The sequence below is a fragment of the Catharus ustulatus genome, chromosome 10 (assembly GCF_009819885.2).
Source record: "Catharus ustulatus isolate bCatUst1 chromosome 10, bCatUst1.pri.v2, whole genome shotgun sequence".
Lineage (NCBI taxonomy): Eukaryota > Metazoa > Chordata > Aves > Passeriformes > Turdidae > Catharus > Catharus ustulatus.
Window position 1 is genome coordinate 7125774 of NC_046230.1, and position 26754 is coordinate 7152527.

General features: G+C 42.9%; 1 protein-coding gene across 5 annotated transcripts in view; it reads right to left on the reverse strand.

Annotated features, from left to right (window-relative positions):
• Nucleotides 1-26754, reverse strand: part of SPSB4 (splA/ryanodine receptor domain and SOCS box containing 4) — a 146679-nt gene that overhangs the window by 61316 nt on the left and 58609 nt on the right. Inside the window, exon 1 of one of the 5 annotated variants that reach the window (XM_033069313.1) lies at nucleotides 15508-15632. The exons of 1 other annotated variant lie outside the window; for it this stretch is intronic. The gene's annotated coding sequence lies outside the window, so the exon portion shown is untranslated. Of the gene's footprint in view, nucleotides 1-14334; nucleotides 14409-14842; nucleotides 15296-15460; nucleotides 15633-26754 lie in introns of those variants that run through there. 3 more of the 5 variants (XM_033069311.1, XM_033069310.2, XM_033069312.1) reach the window with 3 other exon arrangements.

Genomic DNA, 26754 nt, shown 5'->3' on the forward strand with positions numbered 1-26754 from the left:
GCTCCTATGGTTTGACAGAGTTGTTCACCAGAACTGCAACTGCAGAAACAAATATCACATTGGAGTTCAAATTTGGTCCCTTCAGTCTTTGTGTCAGTGTTCCCCAAGTTTGGTGAGTCTTTGTACATCACAAGGGAGTTTCCGTCTGGAACTAGTTTCCTGGGGCAGCACCATGGTGAGGATGGGGATAAGGAGGAATGCTCACTAGTTGCTGTGTGGGCATCTACAACATCACAAGGATACTGCAGATTTGCCAGACTACAAAAGAGATGGTTCCACTCTCACAGTGTCTGTCTGTATATTTTCCAGTGGATAACTCTAGGGCATTGTCTCAGTATCATTTACAAAAAAGATACTCTCAACAGCTTAAAATTTGCAATGCTTCTGGAATGACCAGGAAACTTCTGTCTTGATCCTCTTTTGCATCCAAGTATTACTTAGTTTAATTCCCACTTGGATTGAAGCAGCAGTTACAGACAATACCTGTGAGATGTGCTCAGCTGAAGCAGCCCATCAGAGGCAGTTTCTGATGTGACCTGGATGACTTTGATACTTCCAGCAGTGCTGCAAAAGTCTAGTGACACAAAGACACCCTGCCTCTGGCCAAACATAGCAGACAAGAGCTGAAGATGTTCTTTCCCCTGTGAACTGAACCGATTGATGTAGAAGAGACGTTCCAAAAGGCTGTCTTGGACAAACCAAGGGTGGACACAAATGCACTCAGGGGTCAAGCCCATTCCCCCCACTCAGGGCTGCACAGTGAGAGGGGGAGGGCAAGGCTGGAGGGAACCCAGCCATTGTTCTTGCACAAACACGCAGGAGATGAATGCATGAGAACAAGTTTGATGCTGAACAAAAGCGTATTCTTTTGTTTAATAGGAAACTAGACTTACACAATCACACCATCTGCACCCCTCCTAATCCTTCCCCCTCAGCTACTTCAGTCAATAGCCACCCTCAGCCAAATCTGACAGAGCAGCAGCAGGCTCAGGAATAACTATTCCTACAGGACAGACATCCTGGAAGTGAGCACACAGAACACCAGGCTGGGCTATGAGGCCACATCTTGCCAAGAAACCCTGATGGGAATGAACTCACATCAAAGCTGTAAGTGCAGGCAAAGTGTCCTGAAGATTTCATGTCAAGTCAGCCACAAGACACAAAACCAGGAAGCAATGCTTCATCAGTCCCACAGTTCCTTCTTCTAAAGAGAAATTAAGTAAACACACTTCACATATGTTAAGGAAACATCATGACAAAATCAGATTGCCCAGACGATTCTGTATTTCCCAGGTGAGGCAACAAATCAAGTTTCTTTGGAGTGCTGACAAAAAGACAAAACGACAAAACAACTTCCTGTTCAACAAATAAATGTTTTTGTAAAATGCCTCATTTTTTAAGCAACAGCAATGAATTTCATCTGTTTTAAACACCAGTCACTACTAAAACCCATCTGTCAGTAGACAACAATTGCACAGATAAGTGGAGATGATGGAGAAAGTAATATAGAAATGAACTGCCTAAGCTCCAAGCAACAAAACTGATTTTCCTCAGGCTTATAAAAGTTTTCCCATTTTACCAAGTAGTATTTTTGTGTCTTTTTTTCATTTAGGAAATAGGGCACTTGGTAACACAGGAGAGGCTGGGAAAAGGCACAAGGCTTTAAGGAGTTACAGATTCACAGATAGTTATATCCCCATGTCAAAAGTCTAACTCCTGAAGACTCAAAGGACACCTTGGTGAGAACCCAGAATGGGTTTCACAGTGGTGAATCACAGAATGGTTTGGAAGGGTTAATGGCATAAAGCTGAGTAAGGGGAGGTTTAGGTTGGATATCAGGAAAACAGTTTCACCCAGAGGGTGGTTGGGCACTAGAACAGGCTCCCCAAGGAAGGTCACAGCACCAAGCCTGGTCAATGCTCTCAGACAGGCAGTGTCACTCTTGGAGTGTCCTTTGCAGGGCCAGGAGTTGGGCTTAAGGATCCTGGGTTGGTCCCTTCCAATGAGGATGTTCAGTGACTTTAAGATTTGGTTCCAACGTCCCTGCCACCGTCAGGGACACCTGTCCTTAGACCAAGCTCCACCCAACACAGCCTGGAACACTTCCAGGGATGGGTTAGCCACACAATCTCTGGGCATCCTGCTCTAACCAACTCCTTATCCACAGAGTGATTCTTCAATCAAATCCATGTCTCCCCAGCATAGAAACAAAGATGTCCTGTGGGACAGTGTTAGATGCTTTGCATAAATCCAGGTAGATTATATCAGTTGCTTTTCCCTGATCCACCAATACCATAATCTCACCATAGAAGGTGACTGAATTTGCCAAGTATAGTTTGCCCTCAGTGAAGCCCTGCTGGCTGTGTGGAATGCAATTTTTCTTGCTGGCTCTTTCATTGTCCTAGAGCCAGATTAAGCAGAAAGGCTGCTTTTTCAAATCAATACTGTTCTGTGAAGAACAACTATACCAGACTTGGCAGTGTTAAAATCAGAGAGGGCCCCAACTAGGAAAACCCATGGTGAAAGAAGTTGCTACTTTGAGTAGCATTTACATCTCTCTATTACTGACCTAACAATGTATACCCCTCAAAGAAATTCATACTGCAAGTGCCAACAATTCCAGGTATTTTTGACCACAAGAAAGTACTTGAAAAAATCCACACTAGACTTCCTAGTAGAGGTATGGATAAAAATAAATCAGCTTTGTGCCTGCCTACAGGACAATTCTTAACACAAACTGATCTATAAGCTCAAGCACAAGGCCTGTATTTCTCAAAGTAACTTTACACTCCAGTTCCCCCTACTAAGCAGTCTTCTGCAGGGAATTTTCTTTTAAGCAGCATTTCATTTGTAACCATTAATTACTAAGCATATTTCCTTCTTTAATGCATTAGATGAAAAGGGAGAAAATAAGATTGAAAGTTTTTGGGAAGAAAACTGTATCAGGATGCAAGTTTTGATGGGAATAAAAATATACTAGCACTTAATCTTTAGGTGTACTGCTGCTGAAGTAAAATAAGTAACATTGTGTTCTGGAAGCCTTGCAAAAGCTATATTAAAAAAAATAGTATATTCCAATTAATCTTTGTACAGCTCCCCTATATTTGATATCATTGCAGACAATCCTCCAGACATGATCTAAATCTGCCAGACTCTCGTTCTCCAATAGCTCAGGCAGGGACCTGTTCTGCCCTGGAGAAAAATGTGTTCAGTCTAAATTTGGATCAGCAGTACTTTAGACAAAGAGAAAGCACATCAGTAATTACAAGTTAAGCTTCAGCAACAGGTGGAATATACTGAAAACAAAGTGCTTTTAATTCTGGAAAAACAAAACCCTAGATTGTATTGGGATATAGATCATCTTGATTTCCAGCATGATAAAGAATGAAACTAACATTTAGAACAGTAATGTATCTTTAAAAGTAAAGGACTACCTCCAGGAAAACACATCATATTCCCACTGAGTTACAAAAGCTGTAACACTCAGTATAACCTGCATTCCTGAAGAAATACTGGGAAAATTATTCTTTTTTCAACTTCAGAGTTAAACTTGTTTTTGTTTACTATATCCTCAAGAGCAGCAGAAGTAGCATAACATGAAGTAGATTTATACAAAGATCCTTCCAGAACCATATGAATTAACCAAGATGTTCACTTGAGCCTAAATGCAAACTTGCATTTCTCAAACAAATTATCATCTCCTGCTACAAAAAACTTAGACACTTACAAACCATACCACTGTTGAATGTATAAGCATCTAGGATACTACACAAACACTACAAATAGTTTCAGAGGAGGAAAGCAAACCATCTGGCCAACAGGTTAAGGAAAAAAATATCTAAGGATACTGGAAATCTGAGGGGGTTTAAATTCCAACCATTCTTTGAACAGATAAACTGTTCCCTGAAGTGCTGTGTGGACACAGAAATTGCTACAAGAATCATGGGATCAAGAGCAGTTGTGCATTTTCATATTTAGCAGGAACTCTGTCACAATTCACAGTCAAGAGATCAAAAACAGAGGCAAGTTTGAAGAAAGTCATTTACACAGTATGAAAGTTTAATGGAGCGTTAAAACTCAAGTCTATTACACTTCTAACCAGCTGAAGAATGAGCAGAGGTCTTCCTCCACAGTGAATGAAGGAATGAAAAACAAAAGCATTTTCAATTGCCCCACATACCATCTCCATCACATGTATGGCTAACCGCTTTCTGTTACAATCAGTGTCTCTCTAGTTCCCCTTTCCTTTTCAACCCTTTCCCTCCTCTTCCTGTGCATCCTATTGTCACTTTCCTTAATATTGGAAAGCCACATTTGGCTTAAAATTTTACCCTTTTTGCATCCTTTTAAGATATTTACTTCCCCATCTGGCACTGCTTGAAAGAGAAGCATATGGAAGCACACTCAACCTTCACCTTTCATTAGGTAGCAGACTCATGAGCAATTATCAGAATATATTATCATCTCAGTAACAGAGCATAATTAAGGGGAGCAGAAAAAGTATAAGTAGTGTCAGGCTGTGAAACTCTCCTAAGGGAAAAAAAAACCCACCTGTAAACAGAGATCTAAATTTCTGAAATTACTGCATGGATTTAATGACAATCCATATAAGACATTGCTACTTCTGATACTGCAGAAATAACTTATATTTACACAAAAAACTGCAAGCCAGGACCAGAATGGATGACTTACAATTTGGAAAACAATTTGTTGAGCCAGTAACTGCAAACACAAGAGCTGAGCCTTGCCGAGCTCCAGGCTGCCACAATATTCAGCAGTCAGTACTGTTTGTGCTGCAGTAGTTACTGATGGGTGGGTTCCCCAGTACCACAAGGGATAGGAGAAATTTGTTCCAGCTGAGGCCACTTTTCTGTGCTCTAAAAAATATAGGAAACTGCAACATAACCACCATCCTTGCTGGAAAAGATGGGGATGTCTTCAAGGAAAGCAGAGAGACAGGAACTCTGTGCTACCATCTGACTCCCTATTTAACATCCCTTTTCCTATTCTCTAATGACACATGCTGAGAAGATAAAACATCGGGTAGAAAACAGAATGCACCAGGTTACCTGGGAGGGACACTGGCGGTACAATTAGGAAATGCAAGTCCCTTGCTTGGGAACCACAGGGCACAGAGAAGAGTGTGCTTGTCTCTCCTGATGGAGGATTCAGAGCAATCTAAGCAGTAGGGAACTCCCAACACCAGTAAAAAAATAAAGCAGTCAGGCTCCATTCAATTGCACTGTGCAGAAATCACTGTGATTTATGGCTTCTGCCAAAACCAACTGCAGAGAGGGGAAACGCCACCCCTGTGTGTGCCCCTCATACTAAGCACACACCTCTCGTGTCAGCGCAAGACGGGAGCGACCACAGCTGCCTGCTTCACACACACACAATATTAAAGGAACTAATTCCTAAGGCAGTGGGAAAAGACTACATGGGAGAACTTCCAAGTCACAAATTCTGCTTACTTAAGCTAAGCTGCTTAATCAAGTTAATTGAAGGAATTAAAAAAGCATCTGGAGAAGAACACGTTCACCAGCCAGTCTCTAGTCATTCCTGAGCTGGTGACTCCTTCTGGGAGCCAGTTCCCCTGCTGGCACAGCACAATCTATCATCAGCCATTACACTGATTACCATCCATTAGTTTTGCTAAGTACTAATGAATTTAAACCTACTTCTGTAATTTATTTACAAGCTATTCACATACTGGATACGAAGCACATATATACAGTGCTTTGTGTTAACAGGAGAAATGTGGCTGAATATTAAAGAGCTGCACATTAAAAATTACCAATAGAAGTAATAATTCTCCTCACAAGGAATTGTTTGTGGAAAATTTTTTGGCAAGACAAGTGGGACAGAAGCTTACAGTCTTTAAAAATACAACTGGTTAATATACAGGGGGAAACAGGTAAAAACCCACAAGAACGACAAGTTTCAAGTATCAGTCCCATAAATATAAAATTCCATTAAAATGTCATTTCAGAAAACACTGAGAACAGAGCTGATGCTCTTATAAAATGTATTTTCTTCCCTGCTATTAAGGCTGGGTGATTAAAATGAAAGATAATCCTCTTTATTTCAAAAGCTAATTATTACATGTAATGAAATTTCTTCTTATACCATGAGACTGAACTGAATTCTACCAAGACCATCAACCCACACATCTTTGCTGTAATAAAGTCACCACTTGAAGTTTTCCTTACAATCCTATTTCTACAATAGACTATTAGGCTCAGCTTTGATTTCAGCACACCACATTCCTTACCACTAAGGAAACCAAATGCAGAACAGCTGTGGAAGCAAACCCCACTGTAAGCAAATATTCAGACCTAAAAAAATTACATGTAAAAAAAAAATCCCTTGTAAAAACCCATTCACTGGGAATTCAGACGAAAGTTAAACTGCCAGTTTAGTCTCGGCTTAAGGATTATCCAGAGGAAGCATCCCACACACATTTTTCCCAGGAGGTGTAAAGAGATGCCTGCATCTGTTAAGTGCCCAGATTTTCTATCATGCCAGCCAGCAGTGCTCCGGAGGAACTGAGCTGTTTGCTACACTACTGCTTCCTGCATTGCTAATTCAGAAGTCTAAATTTAGATGCCAGGTTTAGCCAATGGTTTTTCCACTTCTTCCAATAGTTAAAAACAGTTCTGCATCAATTCACTATCTTCATCTATGTGCAGAGGAAAACATGATGTCAGAACTACACACACTTGAATTACATCCCTGACCTCCAGCTACAGTGAGAGCAACAGTTTGTGCTCTCCTCCTGAATGACTGCACACCAGGCACTACTGAGTCACATTTCTGTCTCACTCTGGGCACTGCTCACCCAGGTTCCAAAGATCTTACCACAGGGAAAACAAAATCTAAAAATAAAGAGAGTAAAGAGAGGGGGTTGGCTTCTGCATTCCCAAAGACTTCCTGCTGCCATGTCCTCTATTAGCGGGATGTGGATGGAGCAAAGCAGTAAAAGCAAACTCATCAGTCACTCTCATGTCCCCGGAGTGTTGAGACATTTCACTTTGAATTTCCCTTTGGTGTCTTTTTCCAGCAGTCAAACTGTCATGAACTAAAACATATGGATTTTTTCTTCCCTTGCACTATTACTCACCATTGCTAGACAGAGGTGTATTCAAGTGAAAAAAAACTATTGACTCTTGTTACTGGGTCTAAGAGAAGGAAATGCAAGCCAATTATCAATGCTGGAGGTAATTATGAACTGAAAGCCCAATGTATCCCTAGACATGAATTAACAGTAGCCTCATGCACTTCCATCCCACTGCAGCTCACTGAGGTGAGGGAAATTCTGCTACCACCTCACTGCTGACTCCTCACAGGAGGAGGACCTTGAAGCAATTTCTGATGGTTTCCTTCATACACCCTGCCCGTGAGATCTACTTTCAGTCCCTGTTTCATCTTGTAAATTCTGACAAATACTTAGCCTTAGTCCCTTCCACGTTTTTCTCCATCACTTTCAAAAACTGCTGTTGAATGTTCCTCTCTTTCCCTGTCCACGCTTCAGTGACTGCTACCAAGAGATCGCACAGGTGAGCCTCTCTTTCTTCTCTCCACCCACACACTTTGTTTTAAATAACTCTAATGTGAATGCTAAAAAATTTAAAAACAACGAAGACATATTCCAGGTCTCATGCTCATGCTTGTTTAATACATCTTGTTCTATTTAAACTCAAAGGATAAGATACTGCACATGTTGTAACAAATCCTTCCTGGGCACATTCTCACATCTTTGGTAGATGATCACTGCACTTACAGCACTGCATCTTAGTCTAAACAAGCCAGCACTGAACTATGTGAAAGGTTTTCTAGACTACTAGAAACAGTTACGTCAACACTGACCAAAGTACAAAGGAACTTCCTGATGTGACAATATTTTAAATAATCACCAGCTTCAATGTATTATTTGCCTTTGAATACAAAAGATGATAGAAAACCCAGCCTTTTTATCTTGCAACATCAAAACCAAAGGACTCTATAAATATCTAGTGAATGACCAGTACACTTAGAGGTGAGAGTATCACAGCAAGTGCTACCCAGATGTTGACAGCATCAGAGACTGATGGAGCTGAAGTGCAGGGATAGTTAGGTGCTGGCGCAAACCAGATGTAACACTAATACACAGCAACACATGAGGTTGGGATGGCAATGTTTCTCTCTTTCATAGACTTTGATGTGCCACCATCTTTACTTCAAACAACTTAGGTCATCTCTGACATGCTTGACATTACTTTTCAACAACAAAAAAACAGTATTTTGTTTTCTTTATGTTGTGTCGTAATTTTTGAAAGCAAGATGACAATGCACCTGAACCTCCTTTCAGGGTCAGACTCCCAAAATGTGCTCCATAGAGAGGGACTTTGCTCAAGCACAGAATGAAAATATCAAAGGTCACAATTTCTTTATTATTCTCAGGATTAGCACATCCCCAGAGGTGCACTACTGCTGCTCCCTTCCTAGGCTAAGAACAAAGTAATGGCCCTGCCCAAGTGAACTAGCTGGAGCCTCAAAATACCCCAAGTCTCTGAAAGCTCAGTATGTGCTCCTATCACACTCTCAGATCCTCAGTTTAAATCCAAGCAGACTAACCATAAGCCATGAGGAACAGATACTCAATTCCCCATGCACAGATGTCACACAAATTTGAGCATCCACAAGTACACCTTTTTACAAGTTAAATTAGGATTAACTTTCAAGATAATCAAATAAATGAAATAATAAATTTTAATTTTGATGGGTTTTTTTTAAGCTCAAGAAAGCGTCGCTGCCAGAAAATACCACAAACAGCAAATATCATAAGGACCAGGCTTCAATTGTAATTCTTAAATCTCCAGGTCAGCTACTCTGGATTTTGGAATTATTTATAACTTAAGCCAACAATTCACATAAATGGAGTAAAACACAGGACATATTACAAAATTATATACAATGACATCATTGAGCAAGAAATACAAGTACAAACAAATTAATGTGTAAACTTTGTTTTAAAGCAACCACTCACTACACAACACTGCCATGATTCTGTTGTCAAAAGCAATTGACAGCAGAGCTTAATCTGGAAAAGGAGTCTAAAACACTGGAAAAACAAAGTTTCAAAAGTGCCAGTAATGGCCCCCAGATTACTGAGTGTGTCCAAACTACCCTAAAGTTATACTCAAAACAAGAAACTGTTTATAATTTCACTAGTAACTCGAAAAGTAGTTTAAGTGGTAAAGGGAATTTTGAGCTTTAACTAACTGTTTCTTTGGCTATGGATATAGATTTGACTGTCATGGCATTTTCTAACATGTGAAGTAATACAATCCTTGTTGACAACACTGTGAATTTATTGCTTCATTTTGTGTGGTTTCTATCATGAAAAAGTTTAATTAGGAAATAAGCTCAAAATTTTTGAGAATTAGTTCAGTGTTCAAAGACAACAGCCAACTTCTTTCCAAGCCATTTTCATCCTTCCAGAGCAAAACTCTTGTTTAGAATATTCTTACAGAAAAACAAAGAACCAACACACAGCTCATGACTATGCCTCCAACCACCACTTAGGGATTTCTGTGGACAGCACACTCTCAGTATGAAATGTAGCACTGATGCAAATACTCTGTGCAATGTGGATCTTTTTTTAAATTATGACTTCCAATATCTAATGAAAAAAGGTATCCTTCTGCTGGAGGTAATTTGTTTCTGTATTCATTTCAAACAGAGACAGAAGAAGCAGTTAAAATTGAATGATAATTAAGTACATAAACCTTTCATCAAAATTTAAAAATCACACCTTGTTCCATGCCTAAAGCTATATAAGTGTTCTTGCATGATTAATAATCCTTAAAAAAGCAGTTCTAAATATGTTGATTTTTTCAACATTCAAGAAACACCCTTTTTAACAAAGGCTCCCTGAGGTTGCTGCTGTGAGGTGTAGCTGGTGCTTGAACTCCAGGTACTGACCTCGCTTCCCCTCTCACAAAGCTAAGCTCCTGCAGTCTGGGCCATGGTTAGGTCTCAGGGCATGGACCCATCTCTGCAGGAAGCAAATCCTCATTCTTCTGATGAGACACTAAATACAACTGATGTTTTTCTCAAAATCTGTTGGCAAAATTTTCCTTAGGAGTAGTTACTGCAGAAAGGCACAACAGCAGACAAGTGTACACCAGACTTCAACAAAAGGGCTGGATGAGAAAGGCAGCACAAGAACAACCTTTTGGAAATGCATGTTTAAATCAAGAAATCAAACTCATCTATAAAGAGTCTGCTGTACAGCTTGAAAGAATTAGACAGCAATCAGCTCCAAGATGGATTTCCTACACTGCTGCACTTCATGCTGCACACCAAAGCTTACTTGTCCCTTCAGCCTCTGACAAATCCTCAAAGATAAAGTTGCTAAGTCACCACACTCTGCAATGCAACACAATAAAACTTGTCATCTGACACTAGTCATGAGCAGGATTACCCCACAATGTTCAATCCAAAGATACACAAAATAAGCAGGGAGGCAAAAAATTATACAGAATATTGCTCAGCATTGGTCTAAACTCAAATTATTTCAGCATGAACAGATTTGTCACAGAGCACCTATGTTTAAGTCCAGGCAGCTCACCTCTTATGAAGGATGAAACAGGTATAAATTCTCCTCACATGCTTCTGTGCTATGGCCAAACCACAGCACATTACGTAAAATTTCTGCATTTCAATTGCTACAGAAATTAAATGCTGCAAAAGTGACATCCACTTAAAGACACCCCCCCAAAAAATACAAACATATACATACGTGCATTTCAACAGGCCAGTGCCAGACACTACTCCATTTCTGGTGGAAAGGGAGCCAAAGGATGGAAAGTGGTCAACTCTGCCCAGCACTCTTTAATACAACAGAGTCTTTAATAGAGCAGAGGTAGCCAAAAAAGAATCAATAAATTTTTTAATCAAAATTTAATCAATTACCACCAGTCAATTACTGGCAGTTCTTAGCCCAAAGTCATGGCACCTTGTGAACACTGATCTCTCTTAACCAGGACTGCTACTCAAAAACATAACCTGCACTTTCTAGCTCTCCTTTATGCATTTTTCCATGCTGCCACCAAGGCCACTGGAGCACACTTAAATCTCTTCTGGGCAGGGATTTTTCCCTGATAGGCTGTGAACTACTGAGTATACTGCCAGCTTTCCAAGTACAAAAAACCAAAACAAAACTGACTTAACTTTATCACCACCCAATCTAAATGGCTGCGGGCTGTAGAGCTGTACAAGCAGCTGAGGAAAAGGCATTTCCTGACATCACTGCAAACTTCACCTGAAAGCAGGACTCAGATAGCATCCACCATTTCAGATATTTTAACTCTTGAGGGAGCACACGTCAAGTCCACTACACTGCTGGCTTCAAGCAACAGCAGCTTGGACACCGTAACAGAACAAGAGACATCTGTTGTTCTTTGGGAAAGTTAGTGATCAGTGAAGCTGTGTTCAGTCCTTCTGCAGCAGCACTCTCCAGTACATCAGCAGTACACAGCCCAGCACCAGTGGGAGTGAGGCACACATGCCTTTTCAAGGCAAAAAGCAAACAATCAATCCCCACAAACAACCTGAGCCTGAGTTGACTGAAGTTAAAATAGTAAAAAGACATAAACTGCTCTTGCAGGAAGCACACGATGCATTAATATCTTATCCTGCAGCACTACCTATGTCAGATAACAGAGCTTGTTAGAAAGACAGCCTGAAGTCATTCTCAAAGGTTGTGTGCAGTGCAGAGGGACACAGATTCACCAATGTGCACACAGCCCCATTAACAAGACACTGAGCAAAGCAGCTATCTGGTCTGACAAATTTCAATCCACAGCACTTGTTGATTTTCAGCCAGTCCAACAACACCAACTTTCAGAATTACAAGCAAATATATACATAGAAACTTTACAGAGAGTTTTGATTTCAAAAACTGGTTAACTGTTCAGGGGGCAGGTTTAATCAATGCCTTCACCACAGAAAATGGATCTATTCTGGCTTAATAAATACTTAAAATTCCCAGAACAACGAATGCGGCCTGCATCTCCACTAGCCTCAAGGTGCACACAACATTGACATAACTTAGATGGACCACATTCAACCTTCCAGAGCTCTGCCAGCATGGAGCCTTTCATCCCTGGAGTCATAGGCCCAGATTTGCTTTCTGGATGGTGCCAGGAAGGCGGGCACCCAGCAGCACCAGCCTCCACTCCTCTCTACCATCAGTCTCGCCTCAGTCTTCAGAGAGGATTTATGAAGTCCAGCAACACTTACATCCATCCTCTCTCCTGGGAAACCTGCTGAGAATACATCTAGATTTCCTTTACATGGATATTCTATTAAGAACAGTACATTTATCCTCACTAACTGATGCAGGAAATAGATGTGAGCATCAAGGCCACTCTGCATTACTGTTATTCAACCTGGGATTTACCACTGAGAGAGCCTCAAGTTTACACTGAAGTTGCCCCAGCACAAAAAGAATTAAGCAGATGATGTCAGTGCAGCAGTAAGTGAGCAGCCAAGCAGACTGAAGAGAGCAGACAGCTAAAACACAGCATGGCTTACAGAATTTGAATAAGGCATCCCTCTTTCTACCTTCCTCTTCCTGGCCACGAAGAATTACCAGGATGGGACAGCTGAGTATCTAATACGATCTTGCTACTCACTTTAGCCAAGGATTTTTAATAGTATCTCAGAAAATCATGTAATGCCTTCTTCCTCTATTGCTGTCACTATGTCTCAAATGTATGAGCAAATCAGCTCCTCATAGGAAAACTCTCCAGTTGTCTCAATTAAAAGATGCCATCACAAAGTAACTATCACATGGAGTCCTGTGACATGTCATTGAGTGCCACTGTGAAAATTAATTTCCTTCTCCATAAAAACAGGTCAGTGTCCTATAAACAGAAGGAGGGAAAACAGAGATTGTGAAGGAAAACGAGACAAAAATAGCTGCCTTGAATTTTCTTGGTACGTGGAAAACTCATTACAAAAGTTAACACAGCAACAATGAAGCCTGAGAAGTTAATGACTTGTTGCATGTGGAGTCCTAGCAGAGATAGCCCATCATTCAGAAACTCCTATGCTGCAGAAACATGAATTAAAGATGATTAATTCGGTTAAACCAAAAATCAGAAGTTTTGGTTCTTTCAAGAAACAAGATATAAAATTAGTACACTTCTCACAGGGGGTTTATGCTTCTCTTAAAAAAAAAATCCCACCACGAACAACCTCTAAAAAAAAAAAAAAAAAAAAAAAAAAAAGGTAACCAACCAAAAACCCCAAAACAAACACCCCCGAAAAAGCAGAAATCTTGTAACTCTGAAAAGCTCCTTGCAAAAAGGTGGCACTGCTTTCTTAGTCCCGAGCCCCAGTGCCCGGTGCTACAAAGCTGGTTGCAGTGACATTTGCAGAGACACACAGGCGGATGGAATGGGAGTGAACACAGGGCTCCCGGAGCCCAGCAGCACCAGGGTGTGCTGCCAGAGCAACACCCACATGAGGGCCTCAGGAAGGCACAGAGCTGGGAAGTTCTCTCATCCTGGTGATGCAGGGAAGTACCGAGTCTCCTCTCGGTCCTGGCAGGGTCACTGAAGCACAGGACGGTCATCCAAGGACATCCCGAGTCAGCAGCAAGACACCGAGGCACATCAGCTACCAAGGAAACCAGACTTACATGACTACGGCCAGCTATAAAACTTCCGCTTGTTGTTAGGAGAATGTATAGTATCTGGCTTTTCTCTGTCAGCAGCACCAAATAATCTAACAGCAATTTGATATTCAGTCCCCGACTGGCTCTTTAGTTACAGAAACAACATTAAAAATGCACCATCCTTCGAGATACACTGCACAAGTCAGGCCAGTTTCAGCCACAAGCATCAACTCTCGGGGACTGTTTTTTTTCTCCTGATAAGCTCTTTTGCAGTGTGGAGATAGCTTATCAGGGATTGCTTCTGTCACCGGAAGGCAAACAGAGCACTGTGAAAATACCAGGTACGACTTAAGCACCGAAGGGCTGTAGCTAGCATCACGCCAGCAGCTGAAGCAGTAGCTGGCCATCCCTCTATATAGGACGCTTTCCACCCTGTAGCAGTGTACACTCCAAGTCCTAAGCACAAAGAAATAAAAGTGACTTGCTGCCAGCACAGACGCTGCCACATCGACGCCGGAGCCCCTCCAGGAGCGAATGGGGCTGCGAGGGCAGCGCTGAGCTCCCCTGCCCTCGGTGCCTCGGCAGGAACAGCCTCCCACCAGCGACAGCAAACCCACTGCCTGCCTCCGACTTCTTACGAGTAACGTGAGGGCAAATTCAGTCAATACCTTTCTTTGTTGAAACTCAAGTCTCGCATACAAATTCAGGTTTGTCTTGACGAAGGTTCAGCTTCCCTCTCACTTTTACGGAGAAAATAGTTTAGCATTTCAGATTGGTGTAAACACATGAACAGAGGTCTAGCTTTTACTGCTCGAAAAAGCACCAAATAACCACTGTAAAACATTAGCTTGTGGCAATCATTAGGCAAGAGGGCTTGAGTCCGGCAGCGTAAAGTGACATACATTCAGTTTATGAGAAACGCAGACCTCTAGTTATCCAACATCTAGAAAAAATCCCCTTACGTAGCTCAGGAAACTAATTTCTGTTGCAAACCACTTCAGTATAAAGCAGAAAACGGTTCGCAAGCGTATTTCTTCGAACACCAGCCTGAAAACCAGCACTACTAAAAAAACCCCAACCAAACAAGAACCGCTCCCCCCTCACAAACACGTCTCGCACCGTGCAACAAAACACCGAATTCCCAGGAACTGAGAGACTGGCCCATCGCAAACTTACCACAAACCCCCAGCACGGCACCGCCACCGATCCGCTATGCCGGCCGAGAGGAGACACCGGGGAGGGGACGCGAAGCACAAGTAAACAAACTCGGGAGCCGCCGTGGCCGAGCTCGGCACGCTGGGAGCCCGCGCCCCCCGCCCGGAGCGCGCCCGCCCGGCAGAGGCCGCTCCCCGCCGCCGGCTGCCCGCGGTGCCCCAGGGAGCGACAGGAGCCGGGGGCGGCTGGGGGGCGCCGCGGCGGCTGCCGGGCTCGGGGCGGCCGGGCCGCCCGGGAGCCGTGCCCGGGGGCGGCGGCCTGCGGCGGCTACCGGGCTTTGTGCGCGCTGCCTGCCCCTGGGCTGCCCGCCGCCGCCTCATGCGAGAGCCGGCACAGCTGGGGAGCGCCGTGCCCCCTCGCGAAAGCCGATCCCGCTGATCTCATCACCGCTGGTTACTAATCCAATGACCGCGGAATTAACAGCAGATGGCAACGCCCCTTCCCCCCGGCCCGGCCCGGCCCCCGCGGACGCGGCGCGGCTCCGGCCCCCGCAGAGCGGCCGGAACGCGCCTGGCAGCCCCGCCAGCCCCCGCCGCTCACGCGTGGAAGGCGCCCTCGGGCACCGGCAAACTTTCTCACATGGCGTCTGGCCGCCGCCCTACGGGCCACAGCGAGCGGCTTCGCACCTCCGGCAAAGCACAGCAGCATCTTCCGGCGTGCCGCTCGCAAGGGCAAGCAACAGGGAGGTGCCCCAAGTCCTGCTGGCGAGTCCCTGCGGGCGGCTCATGGTGTGCGAGGCACAGCCGAGCCGGAGCCGGGCGGGATCGCACGCGGGATTAGTGCCGCCCATCGGGCGCTGCCGTGAAAACTCAGCACACGCGTCCTTGGGGCTGCCGGCAGGAGACGGGAGGTTTGCATTATCTGGGCTCTGGTAGCCAGATACATGCGGGTGAAACTCTAATACTTTTGGTAGCCAAAAACAACCCCACACTCTTAGGTGAGATGCACGTCTTCTAGAAGGCTACAGGCAAGTCCTGTCAAACCAGTGCAAGTTACAAAATAGTCAAGTGCAAGTGCTTCGACCATCACTCATTAATATCAGTAAACAACAATCTGAAAAGCAGTGGTTTCTAGCCCTAATAAGTTTGTAGCCCTCCCTCCCCTCTGCCCCGCAGGAGCACCAGCACAGGATGACACACATGTATTCTTGCTTGTGCACGCAGTGCTTGGGTCCACACTCAAGATAAGAAATGCTACATACACCACTCAAGCTGTGCACTTCTCTCCGCAAAACTAAATTATCTTCTCTTAGAGACCTTAGACCAGAAAGATGACATAAAATAACTGTCTCTTCTAGGACAAGGAAGTAAAAATTGAGAAAGGTTTTCTTCACCTGATTAGTACATATTTTTCCTCAAATTCTTCTGTTCTGCCTATGCTTTATACTTCGGGCAATGGAGGGGGTGAAATTTTTCCCCCTTCCACTTTCTTGCTGATACTTAATTCTACAGTATTTTTATTTCTTTTACTAAAATGTTCAGACAGGCATTTAGGAAAGAACTGAGCCAGACAAGAGAAATATCCATGCTCAAACCATTAAAAAAAATGTAAAGGAAATTCTGCAAATTCTTTCAGAGTCTTCAGTCAATAAATCCTCCATACGAGCTGCTGTAAGACTGGCTGTGTTTCACACATGCCATGTGGGCAGAAAAAGTGTCAGATAATGGCAGTACCCCTTCTGTGGGGACCTAGTGGTGCCTCCAGACACTCCTGAACTCAAAATATTTCAGAGTGTATTAAACTCCAGTTCCTCTCCAGGTCCCCACAGCCTTTGGGATGTACAGTAGATAGAAAGCACAGGATGAATGGGAGTTTTCTGTCTGCTCCACAGTTCTTTATGCCTAGGGAAGGCTTTCTGCCACTTTCCATTCCCTCAGGCAGTCTTTGTCTGGTTTCTAGATACCTGCATGAAAATCTTGACATGAGTAGTCGTCTGTGCTCTTACCAGCAGACAAGTTACTGAATGTAAATCCTCCTCTTGGATGTGACCACCAGCTAATGTCTGTTCTGTGGCACTCCTTGGGAAGAGGAGCCCTGGAATGAGCCGTGTCTGAACAGTCAGAGGGGCAAGCCTGTGCCTAGGAGGATGTTTTGCTTTCCTCAGTTTTTAACAGCCTTATTTTTCTTACACCCTTTCCCAAAACAGCAGTGTCTCCTAACACTTCTTTTGACAGCCAGCAGTGTGTTTTCCAGTGTAAGATGGGATGTGGTCCTTCATGCCTGTGCCAAGCTGGATGCAAAAAGTGAACTTTGAAAGACTTTCTACATGGTTTGTAATACTAATTCTACAAAAGGAGATTAAAGAAATCACATTAGAAGTTAAGCTTTGTATCTTTTCAGACAGCATTAGACACATAGGTCTGAAAAGTGCACAATGCAGAGATCAATCAGGCAACACAGAGTTTTAGGAACACGCTTCATGTGCAAATGTGAAAACACTTGAGGCTGTAGAAAGTGTCATTTTGATTAATGAGGGCTACAACATGCTATTTGTGTATAGATGAGAATGTAAAAGAATAGGAAACAATCACCTGTTAAAATATTAACGTGATTTTAAGACACACTTGAGCACAGTACAGATACAACCCATTCTTTTGAGCTGATCCCATAAAATACCTGGGGAGGGGAGGAAGAGGCACATATTTGTGGAACATTACAAACCTTTCAAGATAAACTCTGTGACACAAAGTCAACAAAATTAACCGTTTGGTACGGTTCCTGGAGCTGTGCATCACAAAGGGCTGTACCCAGGCTGTGTCATCAGCACTGTGCATTACTCACATTCCCCAAAGTCTTCCACTACTTTGAAACTACCTCACAAAATAAAAATCACAGTCAGAAAGGAAATCTTGAGAAAAATGCACTTTATGCTTGACTGAGAAACACCATGGTGGGGAGGGCCAGGTGAGAAATCCTCTGCCTCTCCAGTCACTAGGAATTGCCGGGCAGAGAGTTGAAAGTTGTTCATTGTTGCCCATGAAATAGTAAGTGCAGTTAAGAAAAAGTGAGGAAAAATAATGTTGATTTAGATCAAGAAGATGGTAATCTGCTTTCTACTTGTGTCTCACATAAAGAACTCAACATTTGAAGTCGCATCTTGGCATCTGACAGCAAACAGGCCAAAAAATATAACTGCCTAAATTTGTTCTTCCACTACACACTCACCTTCAAGGTAAGTTCCACGTTACTGCATGGTGAACCTTCCTACACCCTCAACTCCACTCAGAAGCAGTTAGGAAACATTTCCTACGCACACTCACAGAAGTACTCAGCCCTGATCCAGTGATCCATCTAAAGAACTCATCAGATCACTAATACTTTACCCACCTGGTTTCTGGGCACTCCTGTACTTGGAGTGGCTACATCTGCTCTGGTTTTCAGTAGCAGGCTGAGCTGCTCTGCTGGCACTCCAGGCTGCCCTGCAGCTGCCCAGCTTCGCAGACAGAGCTGGCTCCCAGCACAGGCAGAAGGAACTTGCAACAAAAGCCATTTAGGCACTGCTATATCTTGTGTATCTACATCCTTCCTCCTTCCAGACTGGAGTTTGGGGTAAGCTCCAGATAAAGGTAGAAGGGAGAATTGAGTGAGACCACAAAGAAAAAGTTGTAAGTTGATGGACTGTGTGGACAAAGCCCACCTAGAAATTCATAAGACAAAACAAATACACATCTGAGATTTATGGATTGTAAAGAACTGTTTCATTGCACCATAATTTCCATTTATGGTGCTTAAGTAATGCATATTATTTCTAACAGCCCTCTTACGTACAGCAATACTACAGCCATCATTCCTACAGAGGAACCAAAGTTGAAAATTATTATGAAAATCTGTATTTCCACACATTCTAGATACCCACCTGTGAAGATGTGACTTTAACTATAGTAGGATAAAGTCCACAAAATTCCCACACAAGATGTTTAAACGTTAAGAGCATTCCAGTCCTAAAGCTCTGCTTCCATGAACGCTGGACATTTGTATGAAAGTACCCAGAGAAGCACAGAAGCCTCTGCCTTGCTCCAGCCATTCAAAACACTGGCTGGACAGAGCTTCTCTATTGGAATGTTTCCATTCTGACCTGGCCATATCCTGGTAGCCATGAAATCAGACTTTACCACTGCTCCTTGGAGCCTAGCAAGACCATCACCCAAGAAGCCAGGATTCTCTTAATGAACTGACAAAGTGCTGCTGAAACTGAGATCTGCTTCCCTAGGCCATTGGGCAGAAGTTAGAATTTACCTTCTTAGAGTTCATCCCCCTACAAGCAAATGGCAAAACCCCACAGAGATTAGGAAATCAGCAGTTGCATAAATGTTTCCTTGGTACAAAGATTTGTAACTGAGGATGAAGATTCTGCACAATTTGACAAATAAGGATGGCATTCAGAACTACTTAACAATTCAAAAGTAGAGTATTTTAAAATGTCACAAGTCCATCTATTCAAAAGCGGAGTTACCTGCACTCTCAGATGTGTTTCCAAAGTCTACAATGTACTTCATGACCTGTAACACAGTCAAGTCCCTTTCCCAAACACAACAGATATGGAGAAAAAAAAACCAAAACAAAAAACAAATCAGACTATACATACACAATACTCCCAGGTAAGAAGAAAGTGGCTCAACTTCCCCTTCATTGTCCTTGTGTGTTATCTCCATCAGAGCTCACGGTCTCAAGGACTATCTGAAGGAGCTGATTTCTCTATGGAGCTGGTATTTAAGTTTTTGTCTCAGGCAAAATGTCATTGGACAAAGACAACCATAAGTTTCCACCAAGGCAGAAACAAGAGAGTACAAGGTTTTAAGGGAAGGGTTTTCCCTTAAACCTTGGCCTAGACCAGCAGTAAACAGGGTAGAGACATCTCAGAGGATGCAACAGAGTCAGTTGATAAACAATAGAAATCATTATTACAGTACTAAAAACAATCCAAAACTCATTCTACTTACTTATTTTGGGTTCTGCATAACCTAAGGAGCGAATTCCAGTGGTTAAATTCAAACACAGAAACCTCTGTCTGAGAATGTCTCTGAAGTGGCAGTTCCTGTTTGGGAAGCCCAGAGAGCCTGTGCCTCCTGCTGGCTCCTCCAGCTGGCTGCTGCAGTCCAGGTCATACAGGCATTTGCTTAAAGCTTGCTTCGAAACTACGTCAGACTCCTTAAGTCATTACAGTGCTACAAAGCCCATCAGAACCTGACTGGTGGTTAGTTCACATCCCAAACTCTGTGGTCTCTGCTTTGAACTCTAATAATGACTGTAATCATACCTTGCACTAGCTTTAATTTCAATGGCATTACTACATCATGCTGCCTTCACATTGCAGCAATCACATGCAACTGTAGGAACATGGATGTGAAGAGAACAACTAAACACAGATTTTTCACTTAGAAGAAATAGCTATAGAGTCTGGGACAATGGCTGATATGACAATACCTAAACCCAAGGCAGTGTAAAAGACTGCTGACACTGTACACAATGTGGTTGTTTTACTAAAGGACAGGACAGTGACACTGACAAGTTTGGAGTGCAAGTGGATCCTCATTAGCTCACTTAATTCTTTTTGACGCATCAATAGGATCTCACCTTGATTTAGACTAAATCATGACTGATCCAACCTCCCTGGCTGCATTTGGTCCCTGTGCATTCATTTTCTTACCTCAGCTACCACACTTGCGAAGGAAATTCAGATGTTACTGACACTTTTGATAATATTGCTTCTTGTCCATTGAACCAGAGAGAATAGGTCTTTATGGCCTCCCACAGGACAGTTTTGACTCTATAGTTAGCAAGAAATGGTTGCAATGGTCTTTTTCTCCTTTTTTTCCTTTTAATGTGAATACAACATCCCAAAATTAATTAGTTGTGGAAAGCCACAAGGTGCATACTTCGGATCACAGGCAATTTGGGTGTGCAGAATCATAGCACATTAGCTGTTCTTTCAAATCCTGTAATGAGCTCATTTGAGTAGGTCTGTCACCCAGATTTCCCCATAATGTATTTCTGGAAATGTAAGTAATACTAATATATTTCTTGTACATAATGCCCAGAAGTTTTTAAAGTGAAACAGACTGCTTTTGTTTCAAAACTGCTTTCCAAAACTGCTTAGTGCTTAACGTCCATGAGATTTCAACATATAACTATCAAGCAAATGAAGAGGTAGGTAAAAAAAAAATTTTTTTTTTTAATGCCACAGTTTATCCTGCATTCTGGCTTGCTTCTGGAAGAAAAATCCTGCATTTCCCAAAACTTACAGAAGCTGTATAAAAGATGGATTTATTCAAAATCCTTCCGATAAAAACACACGTCTGCTGTTACTCTGCACATTCCAGACATTCACCTTTGCTTCAGAGAGATTTTTAAATACATATGCATATATAATATCCTGGAACCATTAGTACACCTAAGCCTTTTACTATTTCATAATCTTACTTTGTATGTTAAAAAGTCTGGTGATAATTACTACTTGTAAAAAGATTAAAAAGCTATGTTTAGATGTTAGAAAAACATGTCCTAGCAACATGCCTTGGAGAGCTAAAAAAAATGTACATTAACACATTTTTTCATCCCATTAAACAACAACCAAACAAAAAACCAAACCAAGCAAAAAACTCTACAACTTTGTTTTTCCAACCCTGGAATACTTATTCAAAATTAACACTTAAGCCTGACTAATATCAGTGTGGACTCTTTTTTTGCTCAGACTGACTACCAACATCTAAAACTCCAGCAAACTCCATCTGAAACTCTCAGGATGTGTCAGATGTGTCACATTTTTCTGTTCCCTTATTTGAAGGGCAGAAGAGAGGGAAGAGAGCCTCAAAAGTTTTCAGTTATCGCCACCAGAAATTTCTGGGAATACTCTGGTAACTGTAAAATATTCTTGAAAGCCTTTTGTTTCAATAAAAATAAACTGCTAAGCATTCCAGTTATCAAATATGGCCCATGTGAATTCAGAACATAGAAAAAAAGGCTGTAGTAGTTGCTTAGCTGCAATAATATAGAAAGCAGGATATAAGAGACACTCTATTAATTCTATTATATTTTCTGGGGTTTAATCTTCAACTTCTGCAGTACTTGTTTCCTCAGCAAACCCAATAAGGAGTTTCAATTTATTCAGCTTCCCTCCCTCCCCAATTCGAGATTTACAATGATACATATCTTCAGCAATTTTCCCCAGGAGATCTTGTTTCTTCAACTTGAAGACATCCAATTCACATCAGAAGCAAAGTCAGTACTGTTTATTATCCATTAGACAATTGGAATATGATTCTTCTGCTAAAGGCTGTGACTGCAGGCAACCATCTGGGGTCTGAACACACAAAAGGCTGCTGGGAAGGGTGAGTGCACAAAAGCACCACGGGGACGGGGAAGTGTGTCCCTTACAAAGACACCCGTTTGTCTCTGGGTTAGTGAGGGCCTTTTTTGAGGATGCAATAAGCATCTGATCAGAGCATTGGGGAGGCAGCCCTCAGATGGCAGAGTCAGCTCCAGCAAGGACAGATGGTGAACAAAGGTGCAAAGCACACAATGCACAAGGGCCAGGAGAGCACTTCCACTCCTCCCTTCTAGCCCGATACAAATCCTGTGACATCCTGGGCTGTCAAGTGAAAAGTGTGGCCCTACAGGACAGCAAGCCGCTGTTACTATTGTCTCTGAAGTGTTGCCAGCCCTACCTGGGACAATGCACAAGCTTACCCGAGAGGTACCACCTCTGTGAAGGAAAACAACACAGGCTGCAGCTAGATACCACTCTGGCTTATTGTTTGTCAGGGGAGACACAGTTCACCGGCTGACTTCTGCAGGAGAAACTCAAGGTCTGAGCAAAGAAAACAATGGTATCATTTTGCACACTCAGTCATGATTCACTTATCTTCCAATCTTTTATGATTGATTTAAAAACAGGATTCATAAAGTAACAAGCTGCCCTCCAATAGAGTTTTTTCTCTTGGTGGTTTATGTGCAGTTTACACAATGTCAGATATACTCTGGCATACATCCCACTGCTAACTAAACTCTGAAAGAACAAGGGTACTTGTGGCCCATCCTGTGCTTCGCAAAAAACAACAACAAAAAAAGAAAATAAAAAGAGGACACAATGTTTTACATCTTATTTCAACAGCAAGGATATAGTGACTGAACAGGCAACAAAGCCCAAATATTTAAATAAGGAGCAGGAATGTCAGCATGAAAACAAAAAAAAACCAAAAAAAAAAACCAACAAAAAAAATCAGAGATCATCGTCCAACACAAGAAAGCATATCAGTCTTCTGAAAAGACAATCCTTGCCAAATTTGCAAAATACTTAAACTACTGCAGTTGCTACTGTCTAGGAGAGAAAAGTCCTTACTTTTTCCTTTTACAATATTTTCTCTCTCAAAAAAGAGAATGAAACTTAAGAAGTCAGAGCACTTGCATATTCAAGTATACAAAACAACCTCCTAATTAAAAAAAAAAAAAAATTACTGTGGTCTTTCTTCCTATTCTGAGAGAAAGAGGAATATTTAAAAGCCTTGAAAGACTTCTCTTGTTTTATGAAACATTGCCCAGGCACAGACATGTTCAGCATCTCTGGAAAGGTTGTCAGTTGTTCACTTTAGACTCTGAAAATTGATCCATGAACAAATAGTGGCTCTTTGTGGATTAGCCCATCTGCCTGCCAGCTGGGGGAAAAGGTGGTATTGTAGAAACAGCTGCTCCCACAAGTTGTGCTGGTTTTGGCTGGGATAGAGTTAATTTTCTTCAGAGCAGCTTGTTCAGGGCTGTAGTTTGGATTTGTGCTGAGAGGACTGTAGAGAATGCAGGGGTGGTTTTGTTACTGCTGAGCAGTGACTACACAGACAGGGCTTTCCAGCTCCTCACCCCAGCAGTGAGTGGGGTGAGGGTGCAACAGGACCGGGGCAGGGGGGCACAGCAAGGACAGCTGATCCCAGAAAAGCTGGGGGAAGAGGGAAGGAGGGAACATTCCGAGTGATTGTGGTTTTATCCCAAGCCACCCTTACACTGCTGGAGCCCCGCTGTCCTGAGGATGGCTGAGCACTTCACCCAGGGGAAGCGATGAATGCATCCCTTGTTCTGCTTTGCTTTACCTGTTGAACTGTCTTGATCTCAGCTCATGAATTTTGCCACTTTTACTCTTCCCGTTTTCTCCCCCCATCTGACAAAGGAGTGAGTGAGGGGCTGTGCAGGGGCTCAGTCACCAGCTGGGGCTGAGTTATGACACCAGTACGGCAAGACATAGAAGAACAAGGATGAGGAGCACCTTGAGGAGAGCTTTTATTCAGGAAGCATGTGAATTTTGAATGAGATCAAGATGAGCAAATTCAGAAACATGCCACTACCCTATCAGCACAGAGAAAACACAATGCAACTTCAAAAAAAGAAATCAAACAAAACTGTGTTAATTTGTTTAGAGAAAGAAGAAAAACAACTATTCAGGACTAATATAGAGTCCCCCCTGTTATCTGCAATTTTGGTGTAAAAGCCCCTAAAACCTTGAGACCCAGGATTTCTTTTGTATTTCTATCACAGCAGAGCTCCAACCCTCAAAAAATGAAAATTAACTGCATGTGCAGCTGGAGATATCTTTGTTTTTTCACCTTTGGAGTTGTAGGCTGTCATTAATCAAACAGTCCTGTTCATATCAACATAGCCAAGTCAGCCAGAATTTCCACTATAACAACCTTCGGCTTTCTTAGGAGTTAATGCTACTGTATATTTTGTCTCTAAGTTGAGTCTGCTTTTAAAATTTTAGCAGGCATTTAACTTGACACCAACTCCATGCTACAAACACCATCCTACAAGCCAGTTAACAGCTTGAGTTTCCTTGAATTTACTGGGGGAAAATGGACATCTAATGGAAACCGCGGAGAGCAGGACTGGAAAAATTAAGATTTTTCTGTGCTGGAAGTTAAACAAGGACTCTATAAACTCTAATTTTTTTCCTCCCTCCAGTTACTTGGACCAACACATAGTCTGTAACACAGCATTCCTACCTACATGTTATTCACTTATAATTCATTTTTTCCTAGATGTCAGGATCCAAAGATCTTAACAGGAGAACAGCCTGTTGGGAAGGAGTGCTGTCACATACCTCACTTGGTGAGACCAGGAAGTGCAGTCAGTACATGAAACAGGATATGCCAAGAGCTCCTTTCATTTGAAAGATTAACTGGTTTGTATCTAAATTAATGATTGCATGATACTATGGATTTCACAATGCTGAACTCCAACCACTTCAACTGTTTTCACTTCTTTGGAGAAAATTTTTCTTTTTCTTTCTTTTAGTCAGACTTAACAAAAGACATCTTTAAGGGAAACAAAGTCATTGTTTAGCTCTAATAATTAACTATATTCTCAGGGTATACTGCAAAATATATTATGAAATGTCTTATGGACTCCATATACATGGTACGTAATGGAATGTTTCATATCTGCAGTTGTAGATGGTTCTGTCCAGAAAAATAAGTATGTTTGAACAGTACAGTAATTTCACGAATACAAGCCGCAGCAATTTTACAAAAATTTTGGTGGAAACCTGGAAGTGCGGCTAATACTCGGAGGCGGCTAATATGTGAATAATTTTCTGACATTTACAACCCCAGACGTGCCAGCCAGGGTGCCGAGCCAAGCACCTGCCAGTAAAAGCCGGCATTTCGCAATTGTTACAGTGTTACTGTGTTGCCCTGGCTCCCTGCAGGCAGCACGGGGGGCAGGGAGAGAGGCGGGAGAACTCTCTTCCCTCCTCTGCCGCAGCCCAGGGGAGAGACGGGGGGACCCCGTGCCACCATTGCCGCGGCCCGGGGGGGGGGGGGGGCCTCTGCCCCCACCCTCCGCCGCCATGGCGGGAGCAGGGGGTGCTCCATGCCCGGCCAGTGCCATGGCGCGAGCGGGGAGCTCTCTCTGTGCCCAGCCAGCGCCACGGCCCGAGCGGGGCTGGGGCGAGCGAACCCAGAGGCGGTGGCCAGCCCCGAGTGGCAGCGCCGGGCTGGGCCACCTGGCCCCGTCAGCAGCCCCTAGCGGGCCGAGCCTGCACAGCCTTAGTTGAGCCAGTAAACCCCCCGCCCTGCCGTGGTTCTGTTAGTATTTGGTAACTTTGTTGCACGTGGGTCCTCGCTGCGAACCACAGAGCGGCTTATATTCAGGTGCGGCTTATTTATGGACAAAGAGCGAAATATTTGCCAATACCCAGAGATGTGGCTTATACTCAGTGCGGCTTGTATTCCTGAATTTACTGTAAATTCTTCCCAGTCCTGCATTATGACAGAAGATGTATTTGACAAGAAAGAAAGAGGACATGTAACAGCCATCTTGTCTTGTTCAGTGCCCAAGTTCGGAGTTTAACTGATAATTACATCATGTTCCAGCAGTCAAATGCGCCTGTAGTGCCAGAACAATAAACCCCATCTTGTGTACATGCAAAACACTAAACCTCATCAGAACTTCTGTCTGAAAAGGCAAAGCCACTCACTCTGCAAGATCTTTGGGGGAAACTGATACTACAGGCTCCCTTTCTGTTTTTATAAACCTACAAAGTACCATTAAAAAAAATCCTCAGCACCAATAATGCTAATACACTCCCAAAATTCGTTTGCTGAGTTTTTATCTAAGCAGAGCAGGATACAGTTCAGTGCCACAGAAGATGCTGATTTATGTAGTTCTACCCTCTCCTGCCATCATCTAACATTCCCTCAGTCATAGCTCAACCCTTACCAGCAACTCAGCCCCACACACTCTGTCACACGGGGGAGAGAATTGGAAGAGTAGAACTGAATTTGTGGGCTGAGATAAAGACAGTTTAAAAGGTAAAGCAAAACCCACACACTCAAGCAAGGCAGAACAAGGAATTAATTCCATAGGCAAGCAGGTGTTCAGCCACCCTGAGG